Source organism: Uranotaenia lowii, chromosome 3 (assembly GCF_029784155.1).
Source record: "Uranotaenia lowii strain MFRU-FL chromosome 3, ASM2978415v1, whole genome shotgun sequence".
Taxonomy (NCBI): Eukaryota; Metazoa; Arthropoda; class Insecta; order Diptera; family Culicidae; genus Uranotaenia; species Uranotaenia lowii.
Genome location: NC_073693.1, coordinates 107,192,933 through 107,212,819, shown reverse-complemented (window position 1 = coordinate 107,212,819; position 19,887 = coordinate 107,192,933). Strand labels below are relative to the sequence as shown.

At 38.8% G+C, this 19,887-nt stretch overlaps 1 protein-coding gene across 10 annotated transcripts in view; it reads left to right on the top strand.

Annotated features, from left to right (window-relative positions):
• Window positions 1-19,887, top strand: part of LOC129757474 (ankyrin repeat domain-containing protein 11) — a 452,887-nt gene that overhangs the window by 429,786 nt on the left and 3,214 nt on the right. The window lies entirely within an intron of this gene.

Sequence of the window (19,887 nt, the reverse complement as noted above, 5' to 3'; positions counted from 1 at the left end):
AACTTCTTTATTTTAAAAGATAAAAAGAAAAAAAACAATTGGAAAAATTTTCTACATTTTTAAGGTATCATAAGGCATTTTTGGTTATTTTTAAGGACATGAATTTCTCGAGTTCGGACTGCTTTAAAAAAGTATTTTTATTTTTATTTTGAAAAACTGTGGGGAAACGTGGGCCACCAAATCCAAATTGACAAGATAACGTGCAAAGTTTATGAGTTGATCCAAAACAGAAATTTCATAATTCATTTAGTTATTTTGAAGCAATTTCAGATGAGGAAATAAAAAGGGAGTTGTGTATGACCGAATAGTTCCTAAAACCTGGCTCGCGAACATTTCGGCAACATTCCATATATAGAATTTATATTCGTCTCTATCGCATTAAAAAAGATAGACAAAACATTTTTCATAACTCTGAGTTTGGTATAAGAAAACTTTACAGATAGTAATAACGTATTTTAATTTCTGAATGTGTAGAAAAACACCAAAATATAGGTGGCTCAAGATACCACGCAAAATGTGGCCCACGATTCCCCACAAGCTATGATTTGAAAATTGGTTGCGTTTGTGTGACTGATGTTTCATCAAAAATTCCTTTTCCACGTGAAAGAACATGACAAAACTAACATCATAAGCGTATGAGCACATTTTTGTTATGTACTTTAGGTCTCCCACGGTTGCAAATTTTACGGGTGCTTATTTAATTATGTAATAACATTTTTCTAGGCTAGTTGAATAAAAGAAGCATATGCTACGTACATAAGTAAACAACATATTGAAAAACATGCTTACGCAAAGCGACGACGATAACAGTTGGATCGAGATTTTTATCTCAACACACAGCTGAGATATTTAGAGTGGCCCACGTTTCCCAGTGGCCCACGTTACCCCACTGTTACATATAAGTTTTACTATACGTTAGTCATGATACTTTCGATACGATATGAGCGAATGGCAACATTATTTTTGATAAAACCCATCCCTTAACTAAATTACATTAAGCGTATAACAGAAACCGATCTCATCCCTGATCGGAAAAAATTCGAACACAAACCAGCACGGTTTGACAGAATTCGAGCAGTAGACGGCAAATTCCTACAGGGATGAAAAAAGAAAAAAATCCCGTCTGACAGATCCAGTTCCGGGAGAAAATTGAGAAGTATTGGACGAAAGTAGTAAGACAGCGTGCTTGCTGTCGGGAAAAAACGCCTGTGTGCCGTAAATTGGGCATAAAGAGCCCTCGAGTGGGATAAAAAAGCTCGCGATCTGCTACCGAGTGCCAAAAACGGAAAAATAAGCGGGTAGGTTAAATTTCGCTGCCGATAGCGGCAAGAAAACACCACAAAATTAACCACAAACCTAACCAAAACCGCAGATCCACACCGCACATCTAATCCGTTTCTGAGGTCCACCAACGGCCGAGCAAAGATCGACGCCGATCCGATAGGGTAAGTCCCTGCTTTTAACACGAAAAGCTAAAGGCTAAACGAATTATTCTTCCCTAGGGAAGTCAAGAATAAATCCTCTGCCACGCCCGGAACGATTGGCATCGGGGAAAGAGTTGACAAGAAAAAGGGGTCTAGAAAGTAAGTACCCTCGAAACTTCTAAACACCGGTCAGGAAAGGAAGTGACCAAATTGTATCCCGCATTCGCAGGGCCCCTTTTTTATTTCTACCCCAGTTATTCATCATCACATCGCTCCCACACGGCGATTTACTTCCGGCGGAGAGAACCTCCGAAGGAAAAGAGCGGCAAAAGGGCCAAGGTGGTGGCCAAGATTAGCTACCAGCAGAAACGACGGTGGAATCGTCCACAGGGCGAATTGGCAGCTTCTCAGCAGGCAGTTGGCTGTACCAGTGGCAGCACAAGGGTGGCCACCAGCCACGTATCATAATATCCAGTTTCGTCCCCACTGCACCAGTTGGTTCATCAGTAAGCGGTCCTATTTGTGATCGTTCCGCTGCTTTAGCAGCACAATTTAAGGCGGTTTCGGCAGGAAAATCACCACCTGCGGTGCCAGCTGCACGTCTTCGATCCCATCGTCGATCGAGTCAATTGGGATATCGGTCCCCGAGGTGCTCGCAATCCGCTGCGTTCGCAGCAGCATCAGTCAAGGTGATTGGGGTCTCCGGTTTAAAGCAGCTCCAGCAGGAATTTTCTCACCACATCAGCATCCACTGTGGTTCTTCGGTTCGACCAACATCTTCGGACCCAGGTGCTACCGATAGGTTACCACGTCAGCAGAACTTCCCATGCCGCACTGTCAGCTGTGGCAACCGTGGCCTGGTCGGCCGCACAACTTCAACGGAAGCGCAAACCGCGCTCACTCAACAGGTCAGCTAGCAGCAACGACGGTGGTGCCCAGACGCATCAGCTGAAGCAGCACAAGCTGCTTTCCGGTTTGCACCATAACATCAGCATTGACGTCGGCCAGTGAACGTCATCAGCAGCGCAGGCTGCTATCCATCGGTGCGCTGGCAAAAATCAACTGTGGCATCGGGCACATGGGCTAAACGAAAACGGCAGCAGATCCGAAACTAGCACCGAAGGCGGCGAAGGAAAGTTTGCCCACATCAGGGCAGAGGATGAAGTCGATTCGTGGCCACACAGTGCGCTGCAGCGCTTTCATGGAGGATGCCGTAAGTGAATATTAAAATCTGATCGCAATGTAATAGGGGAATGAGGGGTAAAATGTTGCCAAAATTATAAAGCAAACTAAAATTTAAAGTTTTTTGAGAATCATTTATTCGTAGCTTTGCCTACGGTAAGCCAACTTCCCATAACACCACCCTCCCCTATTTGATTGAATTTTATGTACAAAATGTAAAATTAATAGCCTTACAAATAATGACCGTAAGAAGTGACTCAATAAGTGTAGATTTGTTAACGTGAAGCATTTAAATGACTTGCTTCTGATGGTTAGATGATGAAATATTGTGATACATTTCTACACGGTAAACGAAAATTACCGTGTTCGGTATTTTTTTCGGTTTTTACCGAAATCCTAACATGTGTAAAGCGTTAAACTGTTCGGTATTTTTTTCGGTAAAAAATAAACGAACATCGGTAAATGAAGAATCGATTTACCGATGTTCGTTTATTTTTACCGAACAGTTTAACGATTTACACATGTTAGGATTTCGGTAAAAAAAATTACCGAACTCGGTAATTTTCGTTTACTGTGTAGTGTTAAATTCTAAGAGGCCGAGAGAATTATAATATTTTTTTGGATAATTTGGCGATTAATGTTGAATTTGCTTGATAAAATAAACTTGCATTGCAACCATGCATTTCAATTCTAGGCACACAAAATAACCGAATTCAGCTCGCTCTAATGCTCATGTCCTTCGATAGTGAAGTTAAAAAAAAATGCAATAAATCACGTGAATTTATTGACAGTGCCCGGTCATAGATGTAGTTCAGCTGCCCCAGAAACAACGTGACATGATATTCCACAATTAACTTGGCAATAAAAGTTCAGCACAAATTTGTGCTATCAAAATCCAAAAGAAGAAATGGAACACTTATTCGGAAAAGTTTTACCTTCCAAGCAAAACGGAAAGGAACCCCAACAATATGCCGAAGCTGTTCCGGAGAATGTGGAAGAAGGCAAAAAAAAATCGCCCGGTCTCTTCCAAGCTGAGTAATGTAATTATTTTGTCCTTCTCTCGCAGAACAGTTTCAAAACTTATTAGCATAAATTTAGTATACAGATAGCATTTTAAACGGCTGCTCTCGGTGGGACCTGTCCACGTTTTACCCCACTCCTCTCCATCTTCAGGAGCAAGAGGAGGTGCACAGGAATACACAGGAATGTCCTTGTGGGTGCACGTTTTCAGCCCACAATCCCTGCCCGGAACCTCTCCAGTACAATTTGGATCAGCGGAGATACGCGTAGCCACAAACAAACTTTCACCCACCACAGGACAAAGTTGCGATTTGCAGCCAGGGAATGCGATTCGTTGCAACAAGCAGCGAAAAGTTGCAACAGAGTATGTATGATGGTGGTGCCGGCCGAAAGACGGAAAAAGTACCCCGAATGGCTATAAAAAACTTATGCAATAAAAATACAACCATTTCGGCAAGAACGATAGGAAACATTGTTACACTAATGTTTCCGTTAGCCGTACCAAAGTTCGGTTCCGTAGAGAGGAAAGTCCAGTTTAAGCACTTTTATAGCGTCCGGAACTTGGATCAAATACGAAAAAAGAATGAGAATGTTTTACTTATATAGGGGAACGTGTGCAATGGGACTGATACTGGGAAAATGAACTTTGAAAACGCGTGTTTTAAAAATATTTTTGAGACGTTTCAAAAATTTTCTTGTATTATTTCATTATCAATTCATTTCGATGCTCCATGATTGTTCATAGCTGATTCTGATATGTTGTTGAATTTCTTTAACTATAATACAGGGAATCTTCTAGAGAAAGGTGCTTCTTTGCGTCATGATTACCAAACCCAAAGATAGTCCACCTTTTTTATTTTAATTTTTTTTGTTGCAATCTAATTTTCAACCAGCCCCGTAAATTTCAACCTTTAGTTAAAAGCTAAGTGTCGTATGTATGTTGGTTATCCACCATGGGTGCACGCAGTTTCTGCCTAAGTATGCGTTCACGTGCATTCTTTAGATAATTAATGTTCGACAAATCCCATACCCATTGTATGTCTAAAGCTTAAAAATTTGTCATTCCTGGCCACATATCAGAGCTGTTTTTGAGTATGACAAATCGTTTCATGTTAGTACAGGAAGGGTTATATGTGTGCCTTGACCTAGATTCGATCTCATGACCGTTGGCTTAGGAGACTTGAGTTCTATGCTCGATGCTAAGACGGTTTGTAGAATACGTTCGTGATTAATACATTCTATAGATGAAAGTCTACTTTTTAAGGGGAAAATTTTAATAGTTTCCGATTTTTTTTCTTAAAAAATGACACCCCTTTTTTATTGATTTTATCCCTGTCCATCAAACTATTTGTAAATGACCACATACCAATGCAATGGCTGGTCTGTCTCATTTTACATTTAAATGCTGATTCATCAGTATCGCACTTTCTTGTCTGCGCCCGAGTGCAGACGAAAAAGCGTGACCGTGTGATGTTCTCATGTTGGGTCTATTCATGACTATCGTATTTTTTACTCATTAATAATCTTCTGACTACAACAGCTTCATATGAAGTGATTTTTTTTTGCAAAAATATTCTACCGGAAATTCAACAAACTTTTTAACAAATTTTATTCGAACTGGTTCTCTTTCATGACCAGAAACTAAACAAAACTTCAAAACAAATGTTCAACCCATATACCCTGCATTAAAATATGCTCGGGCACTCATCGTTCGAGCAACACTACTCAGCAGATTTATTAAACTGAAAAATACATGCATATGTATCTGAGTTGTGGAGTAGCCCGAGTGCAGCAGCATCATCATTATTATTTATAAATTTCAATTTTCTTGATGCTGCTTCTGCTTCTTAAATCCCTCCCTGCACTACTGTTACTAACAGTCTGTTAGTAACCATCAAAATCGCATCTCTCAAGTCAGAGCAGAGTCGAAGATTTGAATAAAATACTCTTTATGATTCAGTTTATTCCGAATTTTGACAGAACTGTAGACGCGTTATCGCTCGAAACCCCGTATGGTTGTGGTGAGCAGGGAACAAACCAAACGTTCTCAAAATGCCAGAACACAACGCCAAACCGAAACCGAAAGCAAACAACTCAACTCAGACAGAAGGGTGTTGATGGGTCTCACCAACGGACAGCAACAATAAAAATAATCATAACAAAATGCCAGACAGAAAATATTATTGACTAATGAGCAAAGTTATGGGTTTCAAATCATAAAGCAATAACGGATACTGACGTGCATTTTTTTTGTCTTTCTCAACTTGTGGCTCAGCAGAACATCCATCTCTCGAGTTCGTTTTCAAAAGAACGATAGTGGAAAAACGATATTCTCAGCTGCACTTCGCGCGCTTGGTTAGACACATTTTTTAAGCTAATAAAACTTATGATTTCTTATCCCCCGCTTATGACCTTTTGGAAACGCACTCGTGAGAGGCGAGTATTTTCTGAAGCTGGTCTGAAAAACCCGAATCGTCGGAAAACAAAACTTTTGCTTGTTGCTGGGACGCGACAGTTCCATAACAATGCATATTGCTGGATGGGAAACGTTTGTTTCTTTTACTTTCGCTCCAATAAACAACATTTCCCGCCAAGGCGTGCGGAGCGATTCGAGGGGTTTGTTTTTCCGACGACCGTTGTTGATAGTATCGTTAGGAAATTCATGGCGATTTGTGTGTTCGTTCGGATCAAAACCAGATCCACGAGAAGCATAACATTTACACTCCGATTTTCAAAATGTTATTTTGCCGCTATTCAATGGACTAGAATCCGTTGAAAATCGTTGAGTCGATCTACGATACCCTCGGCATAATACGTATTGATTGTGGTTTATCGCTGGTTGAGAAAAAAATTTATTTAATAATTTAATCGTGAATTAGCTCGTCTGAGGCATGTTTTAGGGGATTTATCTCCTCCGGAATAAACTTCACTCTACCTGCAAATGTCATACAGAGTTAGACTAAATCATTTACATCCAAATACATTTTTAGAAGCAATTTGTCCTGTGTGTATCACCGTAGATCCAATCCAATCCAAAAACTGACAACACCAGTAATTTCTATTAACAGTCAAACTGTTGAGAACTGCATCAATTTTCCTAAGAGCACCTGTATCCGTGGTCTATTCTTGGGTCTAATTTATACAAGAATTGGACCGACGGAATTAGATTTAATTTAGTGAAATAACTGGCAACTCTACGCGTGCTCCATTAACTGTCAAACGCGGTTTAGAACTGCGTCGATCAGTTTTGGATCAATCTTTATACCGGTTCTAACATAAAAAATGAAAGTAATGAGTTGTCCTTATTTAAAAAAATATCTTAACTGTGATTGAATGTATAGTAAAATTATCAGAATATTGAACAAACCTGTGCTAAAATAGTAAAATCGATAATAATGCTAGATTCAGATGATATTGAAATGGTGTTCTTCCATATAAACTGCAGGCCAGCCAAGTTTCTGCTCGACTCAGTGCATAAATTAAGGTGTCTACAGTATAGGTACAATATTTTGCCTTTATTTATGCAATTAAAGCAGAATTTGTGGTGTCCTGAAAAATCCTAATTTTTTCATCATGTTGTCCTGATTTTTGACAAATTGAGCTGGCATCCCTGGTCTTAACAGTCGGTTCAGACTAGGGTTACCATATCCTGCAACGTCAAAAAGAGTACATTGAGAAAAACTATCAAAATTGTAAAAACAAAAACCATGATGTTAGAGGTTATTCAACTACCGCCAATTTGATGCGGGATATGTGACTTACATGACAAATGCTCAGAATTTTAAGTTGGATTATTCAAAGTTTTCGATAGTAAGCTGAAAAAGCACACGAAAGTTGATGAAAAAGTGGTATTTAAAAAAAGTTTATTCATATTCATATTTGTGCACTGTGGTTTTAAGCAAGTGGTTGTTATGCATACCCAGTAAACATGAAATCGCATTGAAAATGATAACTCAAGTCATAAAAAACGTTACTGCGAATCGTAATTCCAGCTAACGCAAGTAAAAGGTCGTAAAAATTGTTACTCGTTACCATGTTTGCAGATTTTGAAGACGATTTCGTTCCTTTGCTTTCTCCCACGTGGGTCAACTGAGAGAACAGCTTTGTTTTTCTCTCTGCGACCAGCAGTGCAATCAGATTGTTAAAAATCAGATGGTGTATTTGCAAGAATTGCTCAATGACAGAGGCAGCAAATATTGTCGCTGGCAACGGTTCGCATGCGTTGAGAGAAAAAAAAACTGGTGCTCTCTTGCATTTTTTCAGTATGTATGAATATGGTGTTCTATATCGTCCAAATCGTATAATCTTATCGCTTTAGCCAGAAGTTGAAAATATGTATGTATATTGCCTCCACTTTGATAGTTAAATGCTGTTTTCGAGTTTCATACGATCTTTCTATAATGTATATGAAACGTATAACAAAGTTGTTCAGAAATATACCTACAAAAATTTTTGCTGGGTATTGTCTACTGTCCCGGAGCTCATTGCATACTCAAAAGCGCTAATTTTGAAATAAAAATCTCGATTGAAATCGTGAATGTACTCATGAATCTCTCCATTGCTTTCCATCCTTTGAAACATTCAACAAGAGAAGCAAAACTGAAGTGTTGTGTAACGAATGCATAAAAAATGGATGTCCGATGGAATGGAGATCGATCTCTTGTATCGATCTCTACATGTATCGGAAGAAATAAATTAATGTATATAACAAAATTTTGTTTAATTTCTTTCACCGTAAAAGAGTACATTTCGTAAAATTGCAAAAAAAAGAGAACGCTCATTTCTTGATCGAAAAAGAGTACATGTACTCTTAAAGGGTACGTATGGTAATCCTAGCTTAGACCCATATAGAACTGTTTTTGACATTTCTTACGCACACTTGCTGAGCGTGTACAGATGCGTCGGGACAATTAACCTTAAAAACTTTCGATACAAAAAACGGGCACCCGGTCGACAAACATGTCCATTTTTGAGGTTGATGTTCCCAAAACTGAAAAGTGTTGGTGAAACAACCAGCATAATATCAAAAACACTACCAGCGGCTAATTCCGACCCAAGCAACCGCATCTCTGGTTCATTAGACTTCGGTTTGGTGTCATTTTTGAGTTTCATAAACCATGGAATCTTAAAAGCTTCGTTTTGGTTCAAAACTCATCCATGATTTTTTGCAGAATTTTTAAGTAACTTTTACATGAGAAAATTTGAACATTGAATAATTTGTTCGAAAAAATTAACATCATTTTTGTTTCTTCTGTGGAAACGAGCCTGATTATTGGTTTTGTGCCAATTTATAAATTCTTTTAAGGAAATTTTCCGCAGAACAACTTTTTCGAAGACCGTAAGTTCGTTCCGCCACTCTGCGTTCGATAATTCTCTCTCACTATGTCATCGGCCTAAGTAGAAATATTGTCGTTTCCCACGATAACAGTTGCTTCCTGGGATGAAATAGGATGAGTGACCCTACTTTGGACCTAGAGCCTACGATGGTCTTTAAATGTCGAAAATTGAGGACAATTCATTTTGCTGTCATATATTTAAGATACTCCTATGCAAACAAAGAACTCCTATTCTTCCTTCATCCCATCATACCGTTATTTGTCAAAGATAGTAATTCTGATAGAATTCACAGCCCTTTTGAAAATGTACTTCCTTTTGTTCTTCTTCTTTTACCAACTTAATTTTTCTTTTCAACGTAATCTCTGTTACATGTAAACATGTATTGCAGAGATTACTACGGCCACGCCAACTATGTGGTAAAATACCCCATGAGATACCGGAACAAGGGAAGGTATAAAGCGTGGAAATCCCTGCCAAACGTTTCATATAGGTTTTTTATGAAAATATTGCAATGTAAAAATATAAATCTGTAAAAATATTGGGTCTCACCAAAAATGTTTTCATCGAGTGGATGTATTTTTCGCTGATCCAAATCCATACGTTTTAGTTCGCAGGTGCAGGGCTTATGTGTTTTTGGTACTGGAAACTTTGTCACCGGAGCTTCTGGAGCCTATCCTCACATCTTCCTGGTGTATGAAATATTCACAGATTTTTCCATCTGCATTCATTGTGTCAGTGTTCACGAACGGCTCGGAATGCATTCCACACTTACATATACATACACATATGGCTTGACAAACCATTGCATTTTCAATGATTTTTTCGGTAAAAATTTATGTCTCCGGGGATGTACGTAGGTATACCAATACTATAAGTCGATATTTTGTAATCCTGGGTTAACAACAAAAGAAGATTATTTGTCTATTTACATTTAAAAGCCCAAGGTCGAAAAAAGTACACTCATCCGAAAAGAAAACGTTAAATTCACCTGGATTTTCACGTAGGCGCTCATTACGTGAATTTTTGCTCGACTTACGTGAATCACTTACAAGCTAATACAAACTCGCCTGATCCTTACGTGAAATTCACATAACCGTTTGCTGTCACAACCAAGGTCACATTTGATTCACGTGAAAATCCAGTGATCCACCAAGTACAAAGAGGTTGGGTGCATTCTATGTGACGTTCACGTAGCTGTGAATAGCTTATTCACGTAGATCTAAGCGAAAGAATACAGTACTCAATATGGCCTCCATCCAATCGTTTGTGATGGCTGTTACAGAAATTACGTGGTGATGGAGAAGCTGATTTTCCGTAAGTAATTAAAATTTTGTTGTGTGGTTGTTTTAAACATCTTTTAATTTTCAAACAGGATTTGGAATTAGGTAGGTTGTACGCAAAGGCAAGGCTAACAAGAGACATCAAAAGGAAATCTCCCGGCGATATTGATGTTAATGAAAATAAGTGAAATGTAGTGCTGTGTGAATTTTAAAAAGTTAGTGTGTTATGTTTTTAAATTGGTCAAAATAATAAAATGCTTCTGCTAATTCGAAACAATTTTATTTTTATACTGAAAAGAAACTCACTACCTTCATATTTTAATAAAATCTACGTGAATCGCATGTAGCAGAACGAATACCTTTCCACATCCGCTGTACGTTATTTTCACATACAACTCATATGAAAATTACGTGAATTCTGCTTGCTGTGCGAGCTCTGTTTGCTACTTGAAATTCACGTAGGTTCCACGTGATTTTCATGGTGGCAAAAATCCATGTACATTTTCACGTAGCGTTCATGTGAAAAGTTTTTTCGGTGTAGGTTTTCCAAACTCAAACCATGCTTCCGAAAATCAATCATTTTCACTGAGCCATGCTTGACTACATTCAGAGCCAAAAAATCAAAGCAGTCAAATTTTCCTTCTTCAACCAAATCATACAAACAATCATGCATGACAACGACGCTTCTGTATTTGAAACACTTTTGCGATACATGATGAGGTAAAAAAGGACGCAGACTATCAGCAACGAACGTCTCGATGTTGATTTCCTTCCCCTAACGACTTTCAACCTTTAGGATCATAAGGGGCCGTCCATAAATGATGTCACGCGTAAGGGGGGGAGAGGGGGTTTCGATTTTTGTGACAATTTGTGACATGGGGGGAGGGCGGGTCAGCTTGAACGTGACATCACATATTGTTACAAGAAAAAGCAAAACAATAACAAATAATTTTATCCTAAATTCAATAAAATTTTACTACGTAAACTTTATGAGCATAAGAAAGTTCACAAGGACACTTCCACTGCAACACTCAGGAAAGTCCGCCCACTTAAATTGTGGCAAAACGTGACCAGGAATGCTTGGATATTCTAACCTGTGGAGAAGATTTGGATTGCGAATTGATTGAAGAAGAGGAACTTGATTTGAATGGTTTCTCAGACATCGTCGCTGATGCTGCAGCTACTGCCTCGACTTTCCCGGTCATTGATATGGAAAGTCATCAACATAATCTTTGGACTAATGATTGAAATGTGTTGTTTGCAATGATTGAAGGCTTGTTAGAAGTTTTTTCCAATTCTTTGAATAAAACTGATGAATTTAAAATAAAGATACATTTTTAATCAAATTTCTAAAGAGTTCAAAATTTTATCCCGGAGGAGGGGGGGGTTCATGAAAACGTGACGTAATACATAAAGGGGGGTGACGGAAGTTGTGACAATTTGTGACAAGGGGGGGAGAGGGGGTCTATTTTTTCCTAATTTTGCGTGACATCATTTATGGACGGCCCCTAACTGATATGTATCAGTTCTGAGCGATCTATGTAGGCTATCAGATGATTTTTTTATTTTTCGTTTTGCCTAGAAGGTCAAAATCATGACTAGGTAACCGCAATGAACTGTCCAGCATGTGCTACAGCTTTTTTGAACATGTGGTCCTGGTATTTATTCAGATTTTTCCTTTTGAAACATTGATGATCGTCTATCAATAACAAGCATTATCAACAATTATGCGAGGATAGACGTTCGGGAATGATTGAGGGAGCGACGTTCAAAATGTATCACCAAGTATGTCGATCACCGTCGATTAGCCACGTGACGAATAGCAACGGTAACCTCCGGTGGGGCATGGTATATCTTCTTGTATCAAGTTAGTGTTGATTTTCGACATATATTCAATGGGTACTTTTACCACGTGCGTATCACAGCACTCGGAGGTAGCATCATTCTAGCTAGAAACCATTCCTGATTGCTTTTCTTGAGCGATTTTCCGACCACTGACTCAAACAGCTGCAACTCCATGGGCAGAATTTCACTAAATAACTTTTGTTGTTAATATTAAATTTGCTGACCATTTGAAATTTTGAATTTTAAAAAGACGACAAATTCGAAAATACCCCATAAGTGAATAAGATTGAGAGACTGACATATTCAAAAAATAATTGCAAATAACATAAAATAAAGGGCGAACAAAAACATATTTCGACACCGAAAATGTCATTCCAATTTTCTTATAATGTTTAGAATCAAACCAAAATTTTAGGGTAGTTTTATACATATATTTGCTTCAGAATTCAAACAAAAAGTTAATCGATGGAGCCTTGAGTGTAAAATTGAACGCATTTTCGCTTGATTCCCTTTATCAAAGTCTTTACAGTGTCATCCGGTACCAGTTTCTCAGTTTTTTTTTCCATTTTCGTAACATGTCCTTCTCGTCTTCGACTGTCTTCTTACTCTTCCAAAGCTCCCGCTTCATTATTGCCCAGTACTGCTCCACCGGGCGCAGTTCCGGACAGTTTGGCGGATTCATGTCATTTGGAACAAAATGGACAGAATTGGTTGGTCTCATACCACTCCAGGGCACTTTTAGAATAGTGGAATGATGCCAAAACTGGCTAAAATAGCGGAGCTTCGTCGTGCTGCTGCAAGAAGAAAAACGCTGGTGAAAAACTCCAACCCCGAAATTTGCTTGAAATTGGCTTTTATATACGTTTCGTCGTCCATCACACAGCTGCCATGTTTTGTCAGCATCTTATCGTAGAGCTTCCGTGCCCGAGTTTTAGCCCGTCGATTGTTGCCGCTCATCGCGGTTTCTTTACCTTGTATGTATGTTGTTCTCTTCTTTGCATTCTGGAAGCAGGTCTGCGACATGCCAATCTTTTTAGCCAAATCCGTATTTTTCCCAACTACCGGTGCGAAAGGTCAGGAAATTCCAGGTGTTTGGAAAGAATTTGTTTACCTCCATTTTCGTTGAATCGCAAAACACGAATTCGAGTTTGACAGCATGTAAACAATACACATAAATGAGAAAGTGTGCAAAATTTGGTTGATTTTTACCCAATGGTAAAAAGGTTATCCTCTGTTGAATTTTTCGCAATAATTTCGTGTTCGCCCTTTACATTGGCTTCACCACGCTGTATCTTTTTAATTCGTCCGGATAAAAGATAACAAGAATATTGCTGTAAACTACATAGAATTTACGGAATCATGTGAATTGCAATTCTCTTTAATTTTAAGAAATTTCTAACATGATTTGTAAATCAACAGGTCTTGGGCCTTCTAAAATGTGAAAAATATTTCGAGAGTTGTGTTAAGTCTCGCATCTTTTGAATATTCATGCCTTCCGGACGGAATGAACAACATAAGGTTTTAAGTAGTAGTGTGTATCCAAATCTCATTCAAATGGCTTATTATGAAAACTATAGCTTAAAGCTTATCAATTAAACTTGGTTTTCTGGGACTTTAAAATAAACAAGTAACTTTCATTGAAATTTGAATACGAATATGAAGAATAAAATGTAAAGGGCATACAGATCTTTCTGTGTTAATCATCTCAACAGGACGTTACAATCCCAGTTTCGTTATCCACATAACTAGTTTATGCAGAATTTCAACTCATTAACCTTCCTTCCTTCCCCCTTAACTGCAACCTGTTCTGCCCCTTTATCATCGAGAACAAGGCGCGATGACCGATCCGCATATCACACGCTATCCAAATGAATAAATTTTCTAACCTTATCTGTATATGATTATTCCTAAATATGACAGTTTACATTTTCAATGCAGAAATTTATGCAATGTGGTGTTTTTTTTTTCAACATTACATATTTTTTCGAAATATTTGGCTTTAATTCCCTTTAAAGTTTGACGAAATGTTATTTCAAATAATTCACCCTTAAACTACCTCAAGAAGCTATTTCATACCTTTGAATCCTGCCACCTTGGACTGGCTCTTTGTCCTCGGCTTATGATTCATGGCTTCACCCAGAAGGCAGCAGAGAATGAATCGTTAACTAATAATACGATAATTAATCGCTCCATCGTGGCTCGTTAGGGATGTTCCTGCAACAAACAGCCCCAAAGCCTGAATGGGTACGTGTACCTATAGAAAAGATATCTATCTCAGAGCGCGACGCTCTACTACTAAGCACGATTAATTAACTAGGCTTTGCAAAGCCGCTTTATCCTTTTGTTTTACGGTTACCGACAAAAAGGGTTGAAAAGAGGAGAGGGGAAAGGGGGTTGGGACGATGATGAGGGATGTCCTTGCCCCAAACGTATCGAAATGCTTTTGCCAGACGGCAGCCGCGCTTCTATGATGGACTTTGGCACTGCAGATATGGCGACCGTTAATTTAGGCACTGCCTCAGCTCTGGAATATTTCCGAAAAGTAGGTACTAAACTAATTGTTCGGAACCAACAAAGGGGGATGTATAGTTGAGCATTTTTTTACGCCATTATCATCAATCTGAAAAAAAAATATGGAAGACTTTAGGTAAGGTGATGATGACAATACAATGCTCAAAAAGCCGATAATAATAAGCTATTCAACCGAGTTTATGGTGCATCTATTTAGTGTTGATAATGGCAAGTCCCAATTTTCAACTTACTAAAGATTAATTCCTATGAAGAGTATTGACATACCTTTTATTTAAAATTGAAACTAATTACACTTTGTAGATGGTAGCATAGTTATCCTTCCAAATGCAGGCGTCTGTTTCTTTACAAGAACTTGCCAAATTTTTCTTGGATTACTGCACAACCAAAGAAAATCTGAAATGTTAAACTTACAAATCTCATCTCCCAATCTGATCTGCTACAAATTTACGACATCTTGGGGCATGTTATGTATATTCATGGTCATCAATTTACAAACACTCGTTCTACTTCTCTCGTCTCGCGTCGCCCCATATGGTTTGCGCTGAAGCCGCCCGATAAAATGTCCCATCGTCATCGTCGCGTAATTTAGTTTCATGAAATTTTATTTATTTCAACCCATTTACGAGCGGCTCATAAATCACAACTTTTACTTTATTATTCTCCACGCTCGTTACTTCCCATCATCAGCATCGGGTGGAGCGCTCTAAGAGAGAAGCTGCTATTGTGATCTTATGTATTTGTTTTACAATGTAGCGGCAGCAATTGAAGCGTTATCGTTATATCGAGAAGGTTGATCTTGAACTAAAAAGTTATTGAATAAACGAACAAACTTCTTCAGTTATCTACATTGGAAAAAATAATTTTTCACTGCTTTCACAAACTGCGACATCTAAATTAAAAATACTCCATCAATATGCTTAAATTTTTCCTACGAATATTTTATGTAAATTTCTAGAAATGAACTTTTCATAATTTTCATATTGAAAACAAACAAAACAATAAATTATAATTTTTATTTGAACTCCAACAACCGAGTGAAAACCCTCTCCTATCACTTAACTGAATTGACATTACAAATCGTTCTCGGAATGGTTTCATTTATCTGCCACAACGACAGATGAAATCGAGTGTTCAATGGTCAGCATCCAGTTAGAATGGCTTTAATGAATATAAAGTAGCAAACACTCGCTAATCAGTTCACTCGTTCCGAACAATCGAGAAGCGACAACGTGTCGTCGTTTTCAGAATGTACCTACATATACTGGAAGCGGAAGTAAACATTTCCGCTGCCCCGGCCGATTAGAACTACCCAGAGGGTTTTATCAACTGGTGTTTTTTTTTGTTTTGTAGAAATTTAGGATTGCGTCTTTTGGTTTTTGTTCGATAGACTCTTGCAGTACCCGTACCCGTTGTATGATTCGAATAGAAATTTGGAAAAAAATTAAGCTTAAGAAAAACAATTTTATTAAAATCATACGAAAAAGATAATAAGCAAAAATTAATTCTTTATACGGAAACTGCACTATTACCAATCTTCTTCTTCGACACAAGTTCGACGACAAATTGTTCGCATCATTTCTTTCCCACAATCACTAATTTAAGCAAGTTTTATAAATATAACCTTGAAAGGTTTTTTGGAAGCCTCAAATACGATTTTGTTTTTTGTTGAGTAATTTCTGGGTTTTGACCAAATTTTCCCGGATTTTTGGTCGTCAATTTTGAAATCTAATGCTCTAGTTTGCCATGTTTTTATATAAAACTAGCTGACCCGGTGTGCTTTGCTACACATTTCAAAATCAAATGATATTTTCAAAAATTATTCAAATTTTAATTGTTTTATCGGCATTATTTTAAATCGAATTATAACATAATTCATAAGCAACCGCTATAAAATGAGAGCTGTAGCTGGAGTTTCGAATTGTCACACAAAGATAACTTAAACTAATATTGTGTTTAATTTGTGTTTAAGATTGGAAAATTTTAATCTGTCTGGAGGGTCTCAAATTAATCGTACGCAAACAATCTAACTTAAAAAAGGTTGTTTTTGCTTGATATGTTATGGATTTATGCTAAAAAACTGATAAGAGAGCCCCCTTCCCTCACCTCCTGCTGAATGCAGGTCGAGATCTTTAATAACCATACCCATTTTTTCGTTCCCAAAAATCCTCTTATATCAAATATAGTTCCATTGATTGATAAGTTTTAAATCTTTACAACAAAATGTATATGGAGCCTCCTCCTTTCTTCCCCTCACTTTGTTAGAATGCTGCATCTTCAAATGATTCCACGACAATGCTCGGTTCAGTCTGCAGTTAATTATTCTTCTTCACATTTTACCAAGAGTTTTATGGGTCTTCGTCCTGAAAGCATTTTTGATGACAGTGCGGATGTTAAAAAATTGGTACAAGATGCTGCACCAAAGTAGCATTAACAAGCTTTGAGATCGCTGGCATTGTTCTCACCGTACAACCGCATCGTTATTTTATTTTATTTCCATAGTATTCCGTTTCACGACATAACTTGACGTTCTCTTCAAAGAAACATGAAGTTTCACTGAGATCCTATGTGTGTGTGTTCGTTTATAAAAAAAAAAAAACATAATTCCTAAAACTCACTCGGTCCATGGCAACAGTTCTTCAATTTATCGAACATCCCACATTCGCCAGATCCCGCTCCACTTGGTCTATCCACCTCGCTCGTTGCGCCCCTGCTCGCCTCCTTCCTACCGGATTCGTAGCGCACACCTTTTTTGTAGGACAGTCGTCCGGCATTCTCGCAACATGTCCTGCCCAGCGTATCCGGCCAGCCTTCACCACTTTCCGGATACTGAGTTCGCCGTAGAGTCGCGCGAACTCGTGGTTCAGCCTTCGCCTCCGCTCGAATACTCCGAGTGTACGCAGGTCCTCCTCGAGCATAACCTATGTCTCGTGCCCGTAGATAACAATCGGATGAGTGCCATATTCAAGTTACACTTCGTGCGATGGCTAATTCTTCTAGACTGCAGTTGCTTCTGGAGCCCATAGTAAGCACGACTCCCGCTGATAACTCGCCGCCGGATCTCACGGCTGGTGTCATTGTTTGCGGTCACCAGTTAGAGTGTCCATTTCCCGGCCATTTTCTCATTCCCGGAAATCGGGAAATCTGGTGGCCTGTTTCCCGGGAATTCCCGGGATCCCGGGAAATATTCAAAAACATGTAAAATATATGCACTTCGATTCAAATATACATAGTTTATCGAACCTTTCGTGCATACAAGCCCTTAATTTGTTCAAAATGTACAGTTCATAATGTTTTTTAACTCATTTTTTTATCAAATAAATCAAACTGTTTTCAACAATGATAAATTAAAAACAATCTAACGAACTTTAAAACAACCTGAATAAGTTAAATGAAGAATTCATCCATGCAATTAGGTGTTGATAAAAAAAAATTTATTTGTTTTTTCCACACTTTACATATGTGCTCTTCATATGAAAAAAAGATGTATTCTTCACTTTTAAGTTTTGAAGTTCATCTGGCTTACAAAGCCAAGGGAAACAAGTGCATGAATATTACATTCGAGAAAACGCAATCTGTCTACCTTCCGCGCGATTCTTCATATATTTTTTGATCTGTTGTTAGTTTTCGTTCAATGAATACGGCGTGGAAATACATATAATCGATTTAAACTAATCTATTTGAATGAAACAAATGCACAAAATGGCTGCGAAATGTCTACTGCCACAGGAATCGGCTTATTCTCAATGAGTTTTGTTCAAAATGAACAAACAGAATGACTCCAGAGGCTTTCAGGCTTAGAATTAAGAAATAATTTCATACATGTCGGGAATTCCCGGGAATGAAACAACAATTCCCGGGATTCGGGAATTCCCGAATTTTCCAAATTCCCGGGAATTCCCGCCCGGGAAATTCCGGGACAGACACTCTATCACCAGTGAGCCGAGATAGACAAAGTCTTCGACTATCTCCAGCTCGTCGCCGTCGATCGTGACCTTGTTATTACTCCGGTAGCTGTTCTATGTCCCGGATTGTAACGTTTTGGGGTTGCAAAAGGACATTGTTTTCAAGATTGAGTTCGATACCAAACAAGGTTTTAGAAAAAGTATTGGCCTAAGCGCCAAACTTCCTTCAAAAAGTTTGCCAACACTTCGTTTAAGTTGCCCGGCGGCTATCGGGAAGTCGTGGTCCGCAGCTTATTTAGAAGACACTAGTTCAGCTCAAATTCAACACTTATTTGTTACCAATATTTTAATTTGATTTTTTTTACAAAAAACACCCACACGTGAGCGCTTACCACCGCAGGTCCGGCTTCCTTCGGTTGATCCGCATACGCAGAAGGTTTCAGGAATAGTACCATAAAAAAGGGTTATTGGTGTCCTATTGGAGACCAATGATCACTAAGTTTTAGATTGTTTAGAATAAAGTTGTTTCGACTTACTCGATCATTTTCCGTTGCTTTCTCCGGATTGCCAGAGCGATCTTTTCTTTTAAACCTTTTTCTTCAATAATAGTGTTAGGCAATGAAAATTGCCGATTCCGCGTTAAGCGGTTTCTAGGAAAGTGGGTTTTGATCGCTCTTGCGACACTTCATCCCGTGGTGCGATGGTCAATCAGCAGTGGAGTGTTGACGGAAGAAGGTCCTCGGTGAATCACAAGGCACGGCCAGAAACAGCAAGGCACAGCAACACGCGGCTAAAACGATAACACACCGCACAGCACTTCGTCGAACTTCTCGACTGATCGGGAGAAGGCCTGGGGGGATGCTGCCTTTTTATAACCTCTCAACCTCTGCTGTTTGCAGCTGACGATCGAGGTTGTTCGGTCGGGTGTTTTTTTTTTTTTCTTTGTTCGAATTCCAATTGATCTCAGTGGTGACCAATTTGACCTGAACTTAGCCCTTACCCCCGAACGGCTGAGCTGAAGGGCTGAAGCTGTTCAAGTAAAAGAAGAAAAAGAAGAAGACCTGAACTTCACATGCTACAAGATCCGGACCATAAACCGGTGTAGACAATCGGCCAATTTGTCCGGGCCTATTTTGATGTGTTCAGCTGCGATGCCATCCTTCCCAGCCGACTTTGCTATTCAGCTTCTTCTAATCCGCTTATCGTTGGGAGTGGTTCCTATACGTCATTGGCTACGCCGGGATAAACCTTCCTCCGCCGTCTTGATCTCCTGCATGTGCGCCGTTCAGATATTGATCGAAGTGCTGCTTCCACTTTTTGATCACCTCACGATTGCCGGTCAGGATGCCTCCGTCCTTATCCTGA